This window comes from Natator depressus, chromosome 22 (assembly GCF_965152275.1).
Source record: "Natator depressus isolate rNatDep1 chromosome 22, rNatDep2.hap1, whole genome shotgun sequence".
NCBI classification, from domain to species: Eukaryota; Metazoa; Chordata; order Testudines; family Cheloniidae; genus Natator; species Natator depressus.
Genome location: NC_134255.1, coordinates 362,218 through 381,036, shown reverse-complemented (window position 1 = coordinate 381,036; position 18,819 = coordinate 362,218). Strand labels below are relative to the sequence as shown.

The window sequence follows — 18,819 nt, the reverse complement described above, 5'->3', positions numbered from 1 at the left end:
GTTGCTCTCTGTTCATGCGAGAAGGACCAGGGAAGGAAGTGGGTGAAGGAATAAGCCCCCTAACATCTTGGTGCCGGTGACTGACTCGGATGCATCACATTGGATAGGTGAGTGGCAGCCTGTAAGTTCCCCTCCCCAACAGTCCGCGCAGCTGCTTGGAGGGGGTATCGTGAACGCTCGTGATGGTAGTTGCAGGTTCTGGCAAGCCAGGGTAAAGGATTTTTTGGATAAATGGATAAGGAAGAACCAGGGCCCATACCAGGTGCAGGGGTCAACCTGGGATGAGATTAAAAAGGAAATGGAGGAAGTGTTAGGGGACCTGGAGGGATGGGGGGTGGCTGAGAAGCCCACCCTCCTTGGTATATGGGTAGTGGAAGAAGGTCCCTGCCCATGGGGACTGAATGCCTTCCAGGGAAAGGAGGCACTTCAGTCTGCTTGTGAGAGGTTTGAAGTAAGGGCAGCATTATGGCAAGCTGCCAGGAATCTTTCAAGTTTGGTGCTGCTTCAGCAAGGGCTGCTGAAGGGTTGTAAATTAGTTAGGGGAGTGAAAGATGATTTGGCACAACAGGGTTTAAAGTCAAAAGCAGAGTTAACAGACGACCTTTAGAGACTGGAGCTGGGACTTGGTCCTGGGGGAGTGGAGAGAAAGAAGGAAAAAAAAAAGTTTCAAAGTGCAACCTGCCTTTCCACACTCTTTTGTTTTTCTGAAGTTTTAATGGAGGGTACTTTGGATACTTATGTGAGATGTCAAGAAGGAAGTTTTTGTTTAATGATAAAACCCAGTTATATAAATGTAATTGTATGTGCAACTCTGTGCAGTCACATTGGATGGAAGTTTGGTAATTAAATTATCCAAGGGGGTCAGGTCGAGTGGCTACTACCACCACTAGGCTTCTGTCCCCAGCTTTACAGCTATTCTGAGGGAAAATGGGCCCTTTTCCCACAGAAATGGTCTGTAAGGGACTGCTGCAGGCAGCAGGCGGAGAGAGAATCTGAGCAAAATTATTTGACTATTGGGTAATGTAATCAAAATCACTAAAGGATGTAAGGGGTTTCTATTGGAACTTAACTTGGCTGCTCCTGGTTGTGTCTAGTTGTGCAAGATGGAAGTGTAATCGGGGTACAGTTGTGTAAAAGAGTAATCACAGTGCAAGCGATGTTAGGTAAAAGAGAATTTTGTGTGTGTGTATAGTGCTAAAATCTGAAGCTGTGTCTCAGCTATTACCTGAGAATAAACTTAAAGCTTGGTACAGCAGAGAAACTATTGCAAAAATGGTCTGTTGTACAAGAGGGGAAACTGAGGTACACCACCACATCAATTTCATAAATAACCAGTGAGTGGGGTAATTCCCTAGCCTGACTATAGAACAAAATAAGGACAGCCTGGAGGTAATTCTTCTGTTTTTCCTGCATTTAGCAAGGAGATTTGTAAAAAGGAAGTGGTATTATTATTAAGCAATAATCTGTCCCCATCAGGGGGGTGGAAATTGTTTCTTTTGTTTTTCAGACACTCTACAAGCAAGCTGGCACCAGTGGAAGAATAACTCAGAATACCATGGATCTATGTTTTGTGTTGTTTGTCTGTGGTGTTTGTCTTGTTGCTAGCATTGCTGTGTTTGAATGAACAGAAAACCTCATGATGTGGGTGGGGGATGGCTTCAAAAGGCTGACCTTGGGGGGGAAGATGTGTATGGGAATGCAAAATGCTCAACTAGGAGGCCAGCACCTGTGTAATAGCTACCATGGTACCTGGAAATGGAATGGCAACTAAGGTGGCCTCCACAAGCCCTATGGAAATAATGAGAAGGGGAGGAGCTCACTGGGAATCAATGGAGGGGTGTGTAAAATAGTGTAAATCAACAGAAGATGTTTGGATGTGCCCTTCTCCTATGACTATGGAGGAGCAGAATCAATGGCCTATGCAAGGGGTGGACAATTGGGTGTACTGTGTATAAGGTGTTTTGCCGGGAATGTACATAGTACTGGGGGCACAATTACACCAGCCCATAACCAAACTACACACATCTACATGCTGCTATCTGGACTTTGGTGCACAAATGGATCTGTGAATCTTATTGCTGTGAATAATCAAACCAGGGCATACTGCCTGATTCTATACCAAGTGGTCAAGCTGGTTTGGACAATATCCCATTTCTCTTTGAACATTCAGTGACTTATGATATGGACAAAAACATGCAAAACTTGCAGGAGCAGCTTGTTGCAACTGCCAGCAACTGGACACATCAGATCGTGACCCTGTCGAAGGAGGAGAGGCAGTGTTTTGGGGGTGTCTCGGAAGTTGGACCATACTGCGGTGCTCAGGACTCGGTGATGCTGTGGATTTTGTATTGTTAACTGTACTTGTGTTACGTTGCATAGGGAGATAACCTATAAGTAATGTAATAAGCCCTCCAAATCCTACAGTGTACTAGACAACCCGGACCCAACCTTCTCGGGCCCACTATAATGGGAAGTCTGGAACACTAATTGGAATAGGTGTGGTATGCCCATACGAGAGAAGGTGCAGGGCATGGTACTACATAAGTGGCAGTGGGACAAATGGAATATCGATACCTTCCATCTTGAGGCCTGGCCCTGTCAGGAAATGTGTCGCCATATGTCCTATGCTTTTCCAGGGATACCTGGGCAGGAGGATCCCAAAATAAAAAGAAAAAAAAAGGAGTGGAGTGTTAGGATATAGATATTCAGGCCTGTCTGTGAAGGCCTATACTCTAAGAATTTAGGTGTATTCTTATCACTTGGCTAGTTATAGAGGTATAAAAGAAAGAATCAAAATCACTGTCTGCCGGTGTAAGGGCCTTCTCTTACTGTGACAGTCTGAGGCCCTGTGCTTAGGCTAAGGCCTTTGGCTAAGCAGCAGAGGCAGCCATAAGCTGGGAAGTGACCGGTCATCTCCTCACATAGAATCATAGAATCATAGAATATCAGGGTTGGAAGGGACCCCAGAAGGTCATCTAGTCCAACCCCCTGCTCGAAGCAGGACCAATTCCCAGTTAAATCATCCCAGCCAGGGCTTTGTCAAGCCTGACCTTAAAAACCTCTAAGGAAGGAGATTCTACCACCTCCCTAGGTAACGCATTCCAGTGTTTCACCACCCTCTTAGTGAAAAAGTTTTTCCTAATATCCAATCTAAACCTCCCCCATTGCAACTTGAGACCATTACTCCTCGTTCTGTCATCTGCTACCATTGAGAACAGTCTAGAGCCATCCTCTTTGGAACCCCCTTTCAGGTAGTTGAAAGCAGCTATCAAATCCCCCCTCATTCTTCTCTTCTGCAGACTAAACAATCCCAGCTCCCTCAGCCTCTCTTCATAAGTCATGTGCTCTAGACCCCTAATCATTTTTGTTGCCCTTCGCTGGACTCTCTCCAATTTATCCACATCCTTCTTGTAGTGTGGGGCCCAAAACTGGACACAGTACTCCAGATGAGGCCTCACCAGTGTCGAATAGAGGGGAACGATCACATCCCTCGATCTGCTCGCTATGCCCCTACTTATACATCCCAAAATGCCATTGGCCTTCTTGGCAACAAGGGCACACTGTTGACTCATATCCAGCTTCTCGTCCACTGTCACCCCTAGGTCCTTTTCCGCAGAACTGCTGCCTAGCCATTCGGTCCCTAGTCTGTAGCGGTGCATTGGATTCTTCCATCCTAAGTGCAGGACCCTGCACTTATCCTTATTGAACCTCATCAGATTTCTTTTGGCCCAATCCTCCAATTTGTCTAGGTCCTTCTGTATCCTATCCCTCCCCTCCAGCGTATCTACCACTCCTCCCAGTTTAGTATCATCTGCAAATTTGCTGAGAGTGCAATCCACACCATCCTCCAGATCATTTATGAAGATATTGAACAAAACCGGCCCCAGGACCGACCCCTGGGGCACTCCACTTGACACCGGCTGCCAACTAGACATGGAGCCATTGATCACTACCCGTTGAGCCCGACAATCTAGCCAGCTTTCTACCCACCTTATAGTGCATTCATCTAGCCCATACTTCCTTAACTTGCTGACAAGAATACTGTGGGAGACCGTGTCAAAAGCTTTGCTAAAGTCAAGAAACAATACATCCACTGCTTTCCCTTCATCCACAGAACCAGTAATCTCATCATAAAAGGCGATTAGATTAGTCAGGCATGACCTTCCCTTGGTGAATCCATGCTGACTGTTCCTGATCACTTTCCTCTCATGTAAGTGCTTCAGGATTGATTCTTTGAGGACCTGCTCCATGATTTTTCCAGGGACTGAGGTGAGGCTGACCGGCCTGTAGTTCCCAGGATCCTCCTTCTTCCCTTTTTTAAAGATTGGCACTACATTAGCCTTTTTCCAGTCATCCGGGACTTCCCCCGTTCGCCACGAGTTTTCAAAGATAATGGCCAAGGGCTCTGCAATCACAGCCGCCAATTCCTTCAGCACTCTCGGATGTAACTCGTCCGGCCCCATGGACTTGTGCACGTCCAGCTTTTCTAAATAGTCCCTAACCACCTCTATCTCCACAGAGGGCTGGCCATCTCTTCCCCATTCTGTGATGCCCAGCGCAGCAGTCTGGGAGCTGACCTTGTTAGTGAAAACAGAGGCAAAAAAAGCATTGAGTACATTAGCTTTTTCCACATCCTCTGTCACTAGGTTGCCTCCCTCATTCAGTAAGGGGCCCACACTTTCCTTGGCTTTCTTCTTGTTGCCAACATACCTGAAGAAACCCTTCTTGTTACTCTTGACATCTCTTGCTAGCTGCAGCTCCAGGTGCGATTTGGCCCTCCTGATATCTTTCCTACATGCCCGAGCAATATTTTTATACTCTTCCCTGGTCATATGTCCAACCTTCCACTTCTTGTAAGCTTCTTTTTTATGTTTAAGATCCGCTAGGATTTCACCATTAAGCCAAGCTGGTCGCTTGCCATGTTTACTATTCTTTCGACTCATCGGGATGGTTTGTCCCTGTAACCTCAACAGGGATTCCTTGAAATACAGCCAGCTCTCCTGGACTCCTTTCCCCTTCATGTTAGTCCCCCAGGGGATCCTACCCATCCGCTCCCTGAGGGAGTCGAAGTCTGCTTTCCTGAAGTCCAGGGTCCGTATCCTGCTGCTTACCTTTCTTCCCTGCGTCAGGATCCTGAACTCAACCAACTCATGGTCACTGCCTCCCAGATTCCCATCCACTTTTGCTTCCCCCACTAATTCTACCCGGTTTGTGAGCAGCAGGTCAAGAAAAGCGCCCCCCCTAGTTGGCTCCCCTAGCACTTGCGCCAGAAAATTGTCCCCTACGCTTTCCAAAAACTTCCTGGATTGTCTATGCACCGCTGTATTGCTCTCCCAGCAGATATCAGGAAAATTAAAGTCACCCATGAGAATCAGGGCATGCGATCTAGTAGCTTCCGTGAGTTGCCGGAAGAAAGCCTCATCCACCTCATCCCCCTGGTCCGGTGGTCTATAGCAGACTCCCACCACTACATCACTCTTGTTGCACACACTTCTAAACTTAATCCAGAGACACTCTGGATTAAGAGACACTAAACTTAATCCAGAGACACATCCCAAACTAGTCACATTGAAAGAAGGTGCTATGGGGCTGTTAGGATACAATCCTGTCCTGATAGTGTCTATTGCCTCCAGAGAAAGGGAAGTGCCTAGAAGATGTAAAAGGAAACTTCGTTTGATAGCATCCTGTCTGGCAAGAACTCATTTATCAATAGCTGGGATGTGAAATCCTCACTTCTGTATTGTTCTGTCATTATAGTTCCCACTTTGCTATTGTTTGCCTGTATAATCTATGTCTGGTTCTGTGATTGTTTCTGTCTGCTGTATAATTAATTTTGCTGGGTGTAAACTAATTAAGGTGGTGGGATAGAATTGGTTACATAATCATGTTACAATATGTTACGATTGGTTAGTTAAATTTCAGGAAAATGATTGGTTAAGGTGTAGCTAAGCAGAACTCAAGTTTTACTATATAGTGTGCAGTCAATCAGGAAGTGTGGGGGTGTGGGTGGGGGAGATGGGAACAGGAAATGGGGGTGGGGAAATTGGAATCATGTTTTGCTAAGGGCAGGAATGGGAACAGGGACACAGGTGTAAGGCTCTGTGGTGTCAGAGCTGGGAAGGAGGACACTGAGGAAGGAAACTGGAATCATGCTTGCTGGAAGTTCACCCCAATAAACATCGAATTGTTTGCACCTTTGGACTTCAGGTATTGTTGCTCTCTGTTCATGCGAGAAGGACCAGGGAAGGAAGTGGGTGAAGGAATAAGCCCCCTAACAGTACAGTCACATGCTGACTGGCTCCCCTGCCTGGATGCTCTTGTGGAAATCCCACAGGTGACACTGCAGGACTTGGCACTGTTGGTTTCTTTAATGTTGCGGTGTTTACCTGACTGCCGGAATGAAGCCGCCAACTCCTCCCTCACCGACTCCCACCAACCCCCTGGTTGCCATAGAACCCTCTGATGCTTTCCCGTTCTGCCAATACCACCAGGCCTTGCTACCCCTCCCCTTTATCTTGCAAGCGCTGGATGTTCAGCTTCCAATATCCTCTGCCCTGGGTCAGGGAATTGCCCACATTGAGGCACATGGTGAGAGCTGTGTGATCGAAACAGTCCATTGGCACTACCCTGGATGGGGCTGTCGACGTGCTCTCTTTCACATAAATCTGGTCAATGCCACTCCTGGCCTGTCCCTACAGAAAGGTGTACCCCATCTGCAGCTGGTGTGAGCTCGGATCAGAGGAATAGAAGGAATACTGCCCGCCCTCCACTGGTTCCACTATGGAGAAACACATCCTCTAAGCCCAACTTGCTACAGACCCTGCACCAGGTAGTGCTCATTGTAAAAACATTTCTGCTAACGGTCGGGAAAACGGAATCAGCAGTCCTCAGGCCGGCTGACACAATTAAAATCCACCCCCAACATCAAACACTGTGCGGTCCAGAGGAAGGGAGCCAGTTCCTTCCATTGATCTTTCCTTTCACACCTTCACTGGGGACCATACTAATCTAGTGGTAACCAGTGCCACGGAGCACAAAGTCCACCAGTAATACCCTACCTAGTCAGACCTCCACCACTTTCTGTACTTGCACCGCAAATGTGAAGAACAAGACTCCAACCCCATCATTCTTCCCTGGTCTGGAGGACCAGAAAGACAGGCCCTTCCTCCAATCACTCTCTGCCCATTGAGCTACCCTAAAGTCACTAATGTGCATTTCCTGAACATCCACCATGTCCAAGTCCAGCTGCTCCAAGGCACTGAATATGAAGAGCCTCCTCTTGGGCCCCCAAATCCCTGCCACGTTCCAGGTAGCCACTTTCACAAATGCCCCTTCCCTGGTACTGCCCTCGCTCAGCTGCGTAGAGGAGCTTTCGTCCCCAGTCCCTGCTCATCACTGCCCAGTCCCTGCCCCGTCTGGCACCATCTCCGAGGGCTGCTCTGCCTCACTCTCTTCCTCCCATATTGGGTTGACCAATAAATCATGTGGGAAAAACAGCTCCCATCCCTCATTGTTAAAGGTCAGGTGGGCTAACTAGGGGCAGAAGCCCACGCTCTGTTGTCCTGCTGGGGAGCTCAAAATCAGGGATTTGCCTCAGGTAAAGGTGTTGCTGCGCTCCCAGAAAACAAGGCCCCCCTGCACAAAGAGGGAGGAAAGGATTTACTGATGGAATCTCCGTCCTCAGAAGTTTTTAAGGTCAGGCTTGACAAAGCCCTGGCTGCGATGATTTAGTTGGGGATTGGTCCTGCTTTGAGCAGGGGGTTGGACTAGATGACCTCCTGAGGTCCCTTCCAACCCTGATATTCTATGATGTGCCGAAGCCCAGGGTTGAACCAAGGACCTTTAGATCTTCAGTTTAATGCTCTCCCAACTGAGCTATTGAGGGCTTGAGCTATTTGGCTGCTGCTTCTCTCTCTGGGATGTTTTTGTCAGCCTTGGCACACAAAAAGGACGTCGTTGTGAGCTACCCATGAAGGCAAGACTCACTTTTGCCTGCCTTGCTCAGCTTGACTTGCTTCCTCACCCCATTCCTGCCTGAGTTCCCTGGTTGACCTGGTGGTGGAAGGAGACTGGGGGCCAGTGGTGCGGGGAGGAAGTTGAGCTGGACCCTGAGCTACACTAGACCCTGGGGCAAGAGTCTGGCCACCACTTGCCACCCCACCCTGTTGTCCTGGCTTCCCCTACTGGATGTCATTTAGGGAGGGAAGTGGGGCTTCTGCCTCCCCTCCCCAATTTTCACACTGCAGAGGAGTGCAAACTGGAAAATGAACAGCTGCTGCACACCCCCACCAGCGGAACCCAACGCCCTTAGCTATGGCTGAGTGAGAAGTGTCTGTTGGCTGGTAGGGCTGTCCCCGAGGAGCTGGAACAGCAGCTGCTGCCTCCCCCTCAGCTCCAGGCTGTGGGAAATGCTCATTGCCTGGCTGCATGGGCAGATGCTGCTCCGTGCTCTGAAAAGTGTCTGTATCAGTGTTTTCCCCAGGAATTGAAATTAGGGGGTGTGTTCGAATTTATGGGGTGGGGAATCAGGGCCGATGAGGGGTGAGACCATGAGAGTGAAGAGGGGCTGTATGGCACCATAGTAAACACTGAAAAATGTTTCATGACTATTTTATTAGACTTAACTCATGTTTTAAAATCATCACACAAATTAAAGTTGGTTACTCAAGCCTTCTGTGAAGCACTACGTCTACATCCTTCTTGGTTTCTTGTTATAATTTTGCATAACTCTGTTAATGAACTTCTTGAATGCAGTGCGTTCATCTCTGGTGGCTTCTCCTGTGTCCGGTACTTCCATTCCTTCAATTGATATGCTCATTAGTTCATTCCCATGATCAGGCAGAAGGCGACTTCTTTCAGAACACAAAATTCTATTCAATGACGAAAAAGAACGCTTAACTATAGCTGTTGTGACTGGGAGTAGAAGGAGATGAATTCTTACTCCTTTCATCCCAGGAAACAACACACAAAGATTGGTACGAGCCACTAGTGATGATAAAAAAAAGTTGAAGTCAAATCTTCATTCATTCATCATGTGATATTCCACTCTGTGTTCAAATTCTCTATTCTGTCCTGAGCACTTGACAGCCCCGTTGCTGGTAGTGCCTCACTCCACTCAGCCATTGGTGTTTTATAGGACAGGGATCTGTAAAAGCTATGTAGAGGTTGAGTAGAATCTAGAAGTCACTACTGTAGATTTTTAAGAATCAAGGCTCTGTACTTTTTCAGTTGTCTTAACAAACACTTCTTGTCCTTTAAACTTAAGGATGCAATATAAATGCCTTCAGTAGTCAACTTCTGGAGTGAAGTCTTTGCTTCTTCCAGTACTTTTTCAATTGATAGCTCTCTGATTGATCCAAATGTAGCTTCTATTGCTGGACAAAGATCTACTACTGTTGTAGCAGATGCCTGGATGACATTGTTTAATGACCCAAGTGGTTTCAACAGTAGACTTACGAGAGAGAGAATGACAATAGTCTTCTCTGAACATAGTAGCAAAAGTAATCCACCAGCCTCACTACTTAGATCCATCCCATCTTGGCAGATACGTTCCAAAGCCAGTAATAATGGCTGGAATAATTTTAAGACAACAGCCAAGGATCACTCATGAGAAAGCCAGAGGCTTTTCCCAGGTTGGACTAATTTGAACTTCAGTCCCAGTGTACCTTCTATATTTTCCAAGATATTCAGTCTTTTTGGACTCTTGCTGAAAAAACAATACAATGAAGACATTAAATGTACAGCTTTTTGAATGTCTTTTGAAGAGTCGGCAGCTCGTACTAGCGCTAGTTGGAGTAGATGGCCTCTGCAGTGTGTATAGGAGAGATTAGGGTTACACTTTTCTCTGAAGAAAGCTTGTGCTCCACCATGTCTTCCAGAGAAGTTTGCAGCTCCATCAAATGCACAAGCAGCCATCTGTTTGGGCTCCAATTGACAAGCATTTAACTCTTCTAAGATGTAGGTTGTCACAGATGCAGCTGATGTGTCTTCTACAACTTGAACATCTAGAAATGCATCTACTGGCCTACCACTGACATCAAGATAATGTACACAATGACTTAATGCTTGATGCCCATTTGCATCTGCGCATTCATCAGCCATGTATGCAAATGTTTTGAATGTGGGGAGATAGTTCTTCACTTTTCAACTGTTGAGTCTTTCACTGTTGCACCACATGCTTCTATCCAGCAAGTTGAGTTTCTTGCAGAAACATAGTATTTGCTGGTCTTGTTCGGAACCAGTGTTCAACCTGAGGATGAACAAGTGACAATGCACTTAACATTGGCCTCCAGTTTATAGTATGTGGTATCTCTTGCTTAAATAGGAAGCACTGTATGATGCTTGTTTGTTCTCATGAACTGTGTTGTGTCTCCAGCATTCTTAACAGCCTCATTAACACTCACCGGTGTTGTCCTTGGTCAGTGGAGACTTGGAGTTCAGAGGTGCTTTCACATGAGTTCACCTCCCAGGTGAGAGGCAAAAAGGCACCTTGCTCGTTCCTCCAGCTGCTCACTGTTTGCTCTGGACACTGTTGTTCGTTGTGCCACCGTTCACTCCATCGCTCTGTAGCCAATGGCCCTGAGCCGTCACCTTCTGCTGCCACCTGCCACTGTGACCTCTGCGAGTTGGTCTCTTGAGGTTCCACCAGCTCTCAGTGATTTCAGCCGAGCTCTCAGTGCAGGAACCTCGCTGCTAGTGCAGACTGGGCCGTCTCTTCCACAGAAACACTTTCCCACAGCAGGTCTAAGCACTTAGACCTGATTCTCAGTGATTTCAGCTGTAGTGGTCACGTAACAGAACAAAGACTCTCTATGGAGCCTAATCAGCTCTGTCTTTAAACAGTGGAGAGGGGCAGGTCAACTAGTACTTGTGACTCAGGCAGACCATCAAGCTAAACACCTTTCCCCACCCTCTCTCCTGATGCCCTCAGTCAGCACAGGCTAAGGACAGTTCTACTGCCCTTTACTCAGACAATAAGAACAACATTTCATTACCCCCTGCAACCCCCCGCATCCAAGTGATTTGTAACCCAATCCCAGCCAAAATCTATCACTTGGGCAACGCAGCTCTGTTTGCTGGATACCTCGGTAGATTAGGTGTGAATGTAAATACAATCCAGTCCTGAAGCCTTTCCCCACAGCCCCCAACTCATCACTAGCTCTCAGGGAGAGCTCATTTAGACTTTGCTTACAAATCATCATTTGAAATTATTAGGTTGCCCAACATCACCACCAAGAATGCACTGACATGGTCATAAAAAACAACAGCTGTATAAGGAAGCTAGTCTGTGTTCATACTTTCCAAATCTATTATAGTTTTTCAGATACATGTATTTTATCATACACATTATATGCTTTTAAAGTGTATATTAATATTTCAATTTCAATTCAAATGTCCAAACAATCACTACATTGGCAATATTGCATATAACTAGTTCACAAACCTAGGGGGGGAAGGGGTTTGAGGAAATTAAGGGGGGGGTGTATGGAAATCTTTGTCTGAACCCCTCTCCAACTGGGGGGGCTGAGCCCCACCCTCCTCACCGCTCCCTTGAAGGGAAGCCAAGTGCTGGGTGAGCACCTAACGCTGACGGGGCAATTCTTTCAGGCTCTCCACGGAGCCCACATCACTCTGCTGTAGGAGGGAGCCCTCAATACGAGGCAAAAGCTCCAAACATTCCCCGCACCCTGTCTCAGACAGGCCAGCCAGATCAGCACAGCCATGTGAAGGCCGAAACAAAGGCAAGGAGACAGAGCTTCCACCTCCACCACGTGAGATGCAACCAACCATCTAGGAGGAACCTGCTATATGCCCAGAGGCCTTTATTCCTCCAGCCTGCGAGGACAGAGGGGATGTCAGGAAGTTTCCCCTTCAATCTCACACACAAAAGGCCCTTCCTAGGAAAGGAAAATTCTGAAGAGAGAAAGACACCAAGAAGGACACCAAAGAGAGAGACTTTTATGATCTTGGGGAATAGTTCAACACCTGACCAGGGACTTGAACCCTGGACCCTCAGATTAAAAGTCTGAGGCTCTACCAACTGAGCTCGCCAAGCTTATGAAGAAAAAGGGCAAGTACATACAGAGGAGAAACTAGTCAAGAAAAAGAGAGCAAGAAACAACAGAGGAAACCTGCTGCTCTCTCTATATCTCTTCCCAGCCCTAGCCCTGGTCTCATCCTCCCTCCAGCACACTGAAGCATTTTGCCAGCACGATGCCCAAGTCAACTCCACCCTCCCCAAACTCTAGAAGGCCCAGCTCATCAACCTGGCCACTCTTACAGCCTCCTCTCCAGCCCTGACCAATAGGGAGGAGGATTGAGTCTCCCTCCCTCAGGCCCACCCTTCAGCATTCCTGGGTAAAGACCAACACCGCCAAAGTGACTTTGGGCCAGCAGGTCAACCAAGAGGGCTGCCTCCTAGGCCTGGCTGCAGCCCAGCTGCAGGACTCAGAGTAAATCCAGCTCACATCCCTCCCTCTCTCTTCTCCTCTCCCCCTCCCCTTGGCTTTCTCAACACCTGGCCCCACAGCAAACCAGAGACTGGTGCTTTCTGGGCCTGCTCCTGTAGACGTGGGCTTCTATCCTGCTTCTTAAGGACTCAGCAGGAGAAAGGGGCCTTTCCAGGAAATGGCCACAGCTTCTGGGAATCCCTGTCTGGCTCTGGACACCACAAGGAACCATTTGGCTCCTGGCACACAAGGCAACTTAAAAGCTGAGTGCCTGGACAGGGGCTTGAATCCTGGACCCTCAGATTAAGAGCCTGATGCTCTACCACCTGAGCTATCCAGGCTTGTCGATCCCTTTCACCACAAGAAGTAAGCCAGCAGGCAAAAAAGAGGCAAAAAAAAGTCCCAGGAACCCCTCCTCTTTTTCTCCGCAGCCACTGCCTTTCAGCAGGATTCCTCCTCCTCCTCCCTCCTGTGCCTCAGTGCGACTAAATCTCTGCACCTAGACAGCCAGCCCATCCGCTGCATCCCAGTCCCCCAGGCCTAAGCCTCCCTGCCCAAGTCCTGCACGTGGCTCCATAGAATTAAGTCTCACATCTCGCTGGGAACTTACTGATGGGAGCCTTAAAGTATCTGCACATGGCCCGGGTGCCTGTTAAGTACCGAGACCTGTGGTGGCTCATCATTCATGGGAAACTGTCCGTCCATGCCAACATGCACGGCCGGCATGTGCAGCGCAAAGGTTGCCCCCGGGCGCTGTGTCAGTTTCTGGCACCACTTGAAACTATGGACCACTTTCTGGTGGCTTGTTTTTTTACCCGGGAGGTGTGGGGACTTCTGGCTACATGATGGTGGATGCCAGACCTGGTTGGACAGGATTATTTACAGGTCGCCCGAGGCTTGTTCCTGGATCAAGGAGGGCAAGCCACAGGGCGCCAGCAGAACCAGCTGCAGCAAGGGCACACTCAGCAGGGGCCGCCATATAGTGGGCGGGTGTCATGGGACACACTGCGCCTGATCGATGCCATAGCAATGTACTGCCTTTGGCAGAGCTGCTGTCAGGAGCATATTCAGCGATGAAGGCAGTTCCCTGTAGCAGTGGCTAACCGGGTTTATGTGGCTGTTAACCGGATGGCTGTGGGTGGAAAAAAAAGTGAGTGACTAGCAGAGTGGAGGCGGGTGTGGACTGGGCTCTGGGACCAGGACGAGCCTTGATTCCCTCCTGCCGGTCTTTCTCTCTAGGCAGGACGGGGCTTTCCAGCAGCAACTGGGAGCAGTTGAGTTTCATGTTCAGGCCCGGTATCAGTTCCTCCGGGTTTCTGCTAAGCACCCAGTGCCCTTAGTGGGTGCTCAGTGCACAGGACTGGCCCGGAAACCCTGTATTACTCGCGACTGCATTATTCCTTTTTTGGTATTTCCAATGGCTTTGCGTCGGTGATTTCATTTTGCTTTGTATAACGGGGTTTTCTGCTGGATCCAATATTTTAATTAACAAAAAAGACAAAAGACACAGGCTCTCCTGTCACAGGAATTACAGCCGAGGCAACCTCCTTGCTAACGCATTTGCTTTTTCATCAGCTCCAGGCTGGTGATTTGATTCTTTCCAACTTTCCTCTGAAAAGAAGCCTTTTCCTTAACAAGCAATTTCTTGGATTGCTGACACAGGTCTCTTCTGTTTCCTAGAAAGACATTACAAACTCTGAGCAGAGGAGTCAAAAGATATGCAGTAAGGCACCACTGGGAGTTGAACCCAGAATCTCCTGTTTACTAGACAGGCGCCTTAGCCAGCTTAGCCATGGTGCCTGCCACTGGAAGTAATAGGTAACTGCTCCACTTGATGCTCCAAGACAACGCATCCAAATTCCAAATAGTTTTCTGCAAGGCCTGCCGACGTCAAGCTGCCTGGCTCTCTGCACACAGAAAGCCACATCTGAGGGGAGAGAGGGTTTCTAAGGCACTCTTTTCCTGCTAGCAGCTGTGTTTGTATAGTGGTGAGTACACTGCATTGTGGTCGCAGCAACCTCGGCTTGACTCTGAGTGACAGTAACCTTTTCATCAGCTCCAGACTTGTCATTTGCCGCATTCCAAGACTTAGCCAAGAGGAAGCCTCTCTCTGTCTTGAACAAGCATTTAAAGGATTGCCCAGGAAGGTCTTTTCTGGTTAGAAGAAAGAGATACCAAAAAGGGAGCCTGACAGATACAGTCGTCTCAGCAAGAAAAGTCTGGCAGGTCAAGCCAGGAGTTCCTGGTTCCTAGAAAGGCTCTTCAGCGAGCTCTTCTGAAAGGTCACTCTCTGGTGGCCTTTCAAGAGCCACTGCCGATGCACACTGAGAAAGAGATGCCAAACCAGAGTTCTCCACTGCCTCCAGACATGCAGCTATTAGGAGCTCTGGGCACAGAGAGGCCCCTGCTAGCGGAAAAAGGCTTTGGCAGAATGTGATGCTCTGGACCTCAAAGTAGCACCCTGGACCCCCATATTCACAGCTGTGCTATGATTATGATATGCTTTGAACAAAGCATGCCTTGTTAGGTATGGTTTAAAAAGTCTTGGTCCATTGAACATCACTATCCTGTTGGATTATATGTGCTTCTACGGACACAACGTTCTGAAGATTCAGAGCAGGCTGCACTGCGGGGAAAGGAGGACGGTGAAGAAATTTGGCAGCATGTGACCTCCAGAAGAAGAAAGGGAGCGTCCATGTACCAGCAACTCAGATACAGGTAAGTAACTGTTTTCATGTTCTCTCCACAGGTACTAATGCTGAGAATGGACTAGATGATACATCTGAGGGAAGGGAGCAGAAGGAGACTCCTCTGATTGGAAGGCATGAGATGCGCTGTCCTAGGGTTGGGGGTTCCACGACCACCACTCCCAAGAGAAGGAGGCAGGTAGTGGTGGTCGGGGACTCTCTCCTCAGGGGGACTGAGTCATCTATCTGCCGCCCCGACCTGGAAAACCGAGAAGTCTGCTGCTTGCCAAGAGCTAGGATTCATGATGTGACAGAGAGACTGCTGAGACTCATCAAGCCCTCAGATCGCTACCCCTTCCTGCTTCTCCACGTGGGCACCAATGATGCTGCCAAGAATGACCTTGAGTGGATCACTGCAGACTATGTGGCTCTGGGAAGAAGGATAAAGGAGTTTGAGGCACAAGTGGTGTTTTCATCCATCCTCCCCATGGAAAGAAAAGGCCTAGGTAGAGACCGTCGAATCGTGGAAGACAACAAATGGCTATGCAGGTGGTGTTGGAGAGAAGGCTTTGGATTCCAGGGGTGTGTCTGTGCGGATTTGTTCTTGTGCTTTTTCAGGGAGTTTCTTGAGCAAATGGTGTTGTTTCTTTTGGTAACCCTCAGTGGGATCAGAGGGTAATGGATTGTAGAAAGTGGTGTTGGAGAGCTGCCTAGCAGCCTCTTGTTCATATTCCGACCTATTCATGATGACGACAGCACCTCCTTTGTCAGCCTTTTTGATTATGATGTCAATGTTGTTTCTGAGGCTGTGGATGGCATTGTGTTCTGCACGGCTGAGGCTATGGGGCAAGTGATGCTGCTTTTCCACAATTTCAGCCCGTGCACGTCAGCGGAAGCACTCTATGTAGAAGTCCAGTCTGCTGTTTCGACCTTCAGGAGGAGTCCACCTAGAATCCTTCTTTTTGTAGTGTTGGTAGGAAGGTCTCTGTGGGTTAATATGTTGTTCAGAGGTGTGTTGGAAATATTCCTTGAGTCAGAGACGTCGAAAATAGGATTCTAGGTCACCACAGAACTGTATCCTGTTCGTGGGGGTGAAGGGGCAGAAGGAGAGGCCCCGAGATAGGACAGATTCTTCTGCTGGGTTAAGAGTATAGTTGGATAGGTTAACAATATTGCTGGGTGGGTTAAGAGAACCATTGCTGTGGCCCCTTGTGGCATGTAGTAGTTTAGAAAGTTTAGTGTCCTTTTTCTTTTGTAGAGAAGTAAAGTGTGCGTTGTAAATGGCTTGTCTAGTTTTAGTAAAGTCCAGCCACGAGGAAGTTTGTGTGGAAGGTTGGTTTTTTATGAGAGTATCCAGTTTTCAGAGCTCATGCTTTATCTTTCCCAGTTTGCTGTAGAGGATGTTGATCAGGTGGTTCCGCAGTTTCTTTGAGAGCGTGTGGCACAAGCTGTCAGCATGGTCTGTGTGGTATGTAGATTGTAATGGATTTTTTACTTTCAGTCCTTTTGGTACGATGTCCATCTGTTTGCATTTGGAAAGGAAGATGATGTCTGTCTGTATCTGTACAAGTTTTTTCATGCAGTTGATAGATTTCCACTCTATACGGCTAAATGCAGTGCCTTGCATAATGACAGGTGTCAGAGTAGCAGCCGTGTTAGTCTGTATTCGCAAAAAGAAAAGGAGGACTTGTGGCACCTTAGACACTAACAAATTTATCACTCTCACAGATCTTGGGAGACAGGCCAGTCCTTGCTTACAGACAGCCCCCCAACCTGAAGCAAATACTCACCAGCAACCACACACCACACAACAGAACCACTAACCCAGGAACCTATCCTTGCAACAAAGCCCGTTGCCAACTGTGCCCACATATCTATTCAGGGGACACCATCATAGGACCTAATCACATCAGCCACACTATCAGAGGCTCTTTCACCTGCACATCTACCAATGTGATATATGCCATCATGTGCCAGCAATGCCCCTCTGCCATGTACATTGGTCAAACCGGACAGTCTCGATGTAAAAGAATAAATGGACACAAATCAGACATCAAGAATTATAACATTCAATAACCAGTTGGAGAACACTTCAATCTCTTTGGTCACTTGATTACAGACCTAAAAGTTGCAATTCTTCAACAAAAAAACTTCAAAAACAGACTCCAAGGAGAGACTGCTGAATTGGAATTAATTTGCAAACTGGATTCAATTAATTTAGGCTTGAATAGAGACTGGGAGTGGATGGGTCATTACACAAAGTAAAACTATTTCCCCATGTTTATTCCCCCCCTCCATCCCCGCACTGTTCCTCAGACATTCTTGTCAACTGCTGGAAATGGCCCACCTTGATTATCACTACAAAAGGTTCCCTGCCCCCCCTGCTGGTAATAGCTCACCTTAAGTGATCACTCTCATTACAGTGTGTATGGTAACACCCATTGTTTCATGTTCTCTATGTATATAAATCTCCCCACTGTATTTTCCACTGAATGCATCTGATGAAGTGAGCTGTAGCGCATGAAAGCTTATGCTCAAATAAATTGGTTAGTCTCTAAGGTGCCACAAGTACTCCTTTTCTTTTTGCGAATACAGACTAACCTGGCTGCTACTCTGAAACCTGTATGAAGAAGTAATATATACAGACGCACACCAGGCAGGGTCGTTTGGAGGCTGAAGGCTTTATGCTTCCATCCCATGCCACTTTCAAATTTTAGCAAATTAGGACAAGTCAGGAAATAAGAACAATGTCAGGAATCAGTAACTGCTACAGGTAGCAAATTCCTATAGGTAGCAGTTTCTGGCACTACACCTGTGCAGCTCTGCTCCCCAGCTCTTCTTGGGCTCCTGCTCCTGCCCTAGCTCAGCCCCACTCTGACCCAGGTAGTTCCAGCTCACATGGAGGATGGGACCCTCTGCCTGATGACTCCATCATTAGACTGTCTGGCCCATCAGTCCCGCTAACTTTGCCCCTGGTGACTGTCAGTCTCAGAGTCCTGCTTTCCCATTGACCCTTCCCCCTTCTATTGGGACTGGGAACTAGCCAACCAAAAAAACCTCACTAAGATTTAGTACGGGGCCAACAGCCCCCTTACACAAGTCAGTTCCATGAGGGTCACCGATGTCCAGCGAAGGCAGTATAAACTGGTCCCATGGTGTAATGGTCAGCACTCAGGACTCTGAATCCTACAATCTGAGTTCAAATCTCGGTAGGACCTCATACTGGCTTGGGCTAAAGCCCTGGAGCTCACAGTGCTCACCTTCTCTGTCTCCAGTTGTACAAGAGTCAGTTGTTTCCCTCCTGCTGGGTGACTCACAGCCCACTTGGTCCAGGTCTTTGGTTGGGATGGCTGCAGTTTGTTGGGGATCTTGAATTGGCTACCAATTCCTGTGGTTTGACCTGGTGGTTGGGGTTCTTGCTGCTTCAGCTGATGCCTACAAGTTTAGCTCTTGTGCTTTCTGCCACACATTTCCTCTTGCCTTCATGGAGCTTGAAGAAAGGAGTGGCAGGGCCAGGCTTCATAGTCAGGGCTAGGCAGGAAGGAGGAAAAGTCCCAGGCTGGAGCCCAGCACACCTTTCCTCCTCTGGGCACCTAGAGCAGAGGCGGCTGGTGCTGACAGCTCCAAGGGAAGGCTTAAAAGCCACAGAGGAACCGAAGGTGGGGCAAGAGGAGGGGAGGACC

At 48.0% G+C, this 18,819-nt stretch overlaps 3 non-coding genes across 3 annotated transcripts; all 3 read right to left on the bottom strand.

Annotated features, from left to right (window-relative positions):
* Window positions 1-11,982: 11,982 nt before the first annotated feature.
* TRNAK-UUU (transfer RNA lysine (anticodon UUU)) lies at window positions 11,983-12,055 on the bottom strand. The gene has a single exon. It is a non-coding gene; the product is annotated as a tRNA-Lys (tRNA).
* Window positions 12,056-12,717: 662 nt separating this feature from the next.
* Window positions 12,718-12,790, bottom strand: TRNAK-CUU (transfer RNA lysine (anticodon CUU)). The gene has a single exon. It is a non-coding gene; the product is annotated as a tRNA-Lys (tRNA).
* A 1,385-nt stretch (window positions 12,791-14,175) lies between these two features.
* On the bottom strand, window positions 14,176-14,249 carry TRNAT-AGU (transfer RNA threonine (anticodon AGU)). The gene has a single exon. It is a non-coding gene; the product is annotated as a tRNA-Thr (tRNA).
* Between the last annotated feature and the right edge of the window lie 4,570 nt (window positions 14,250-18,819).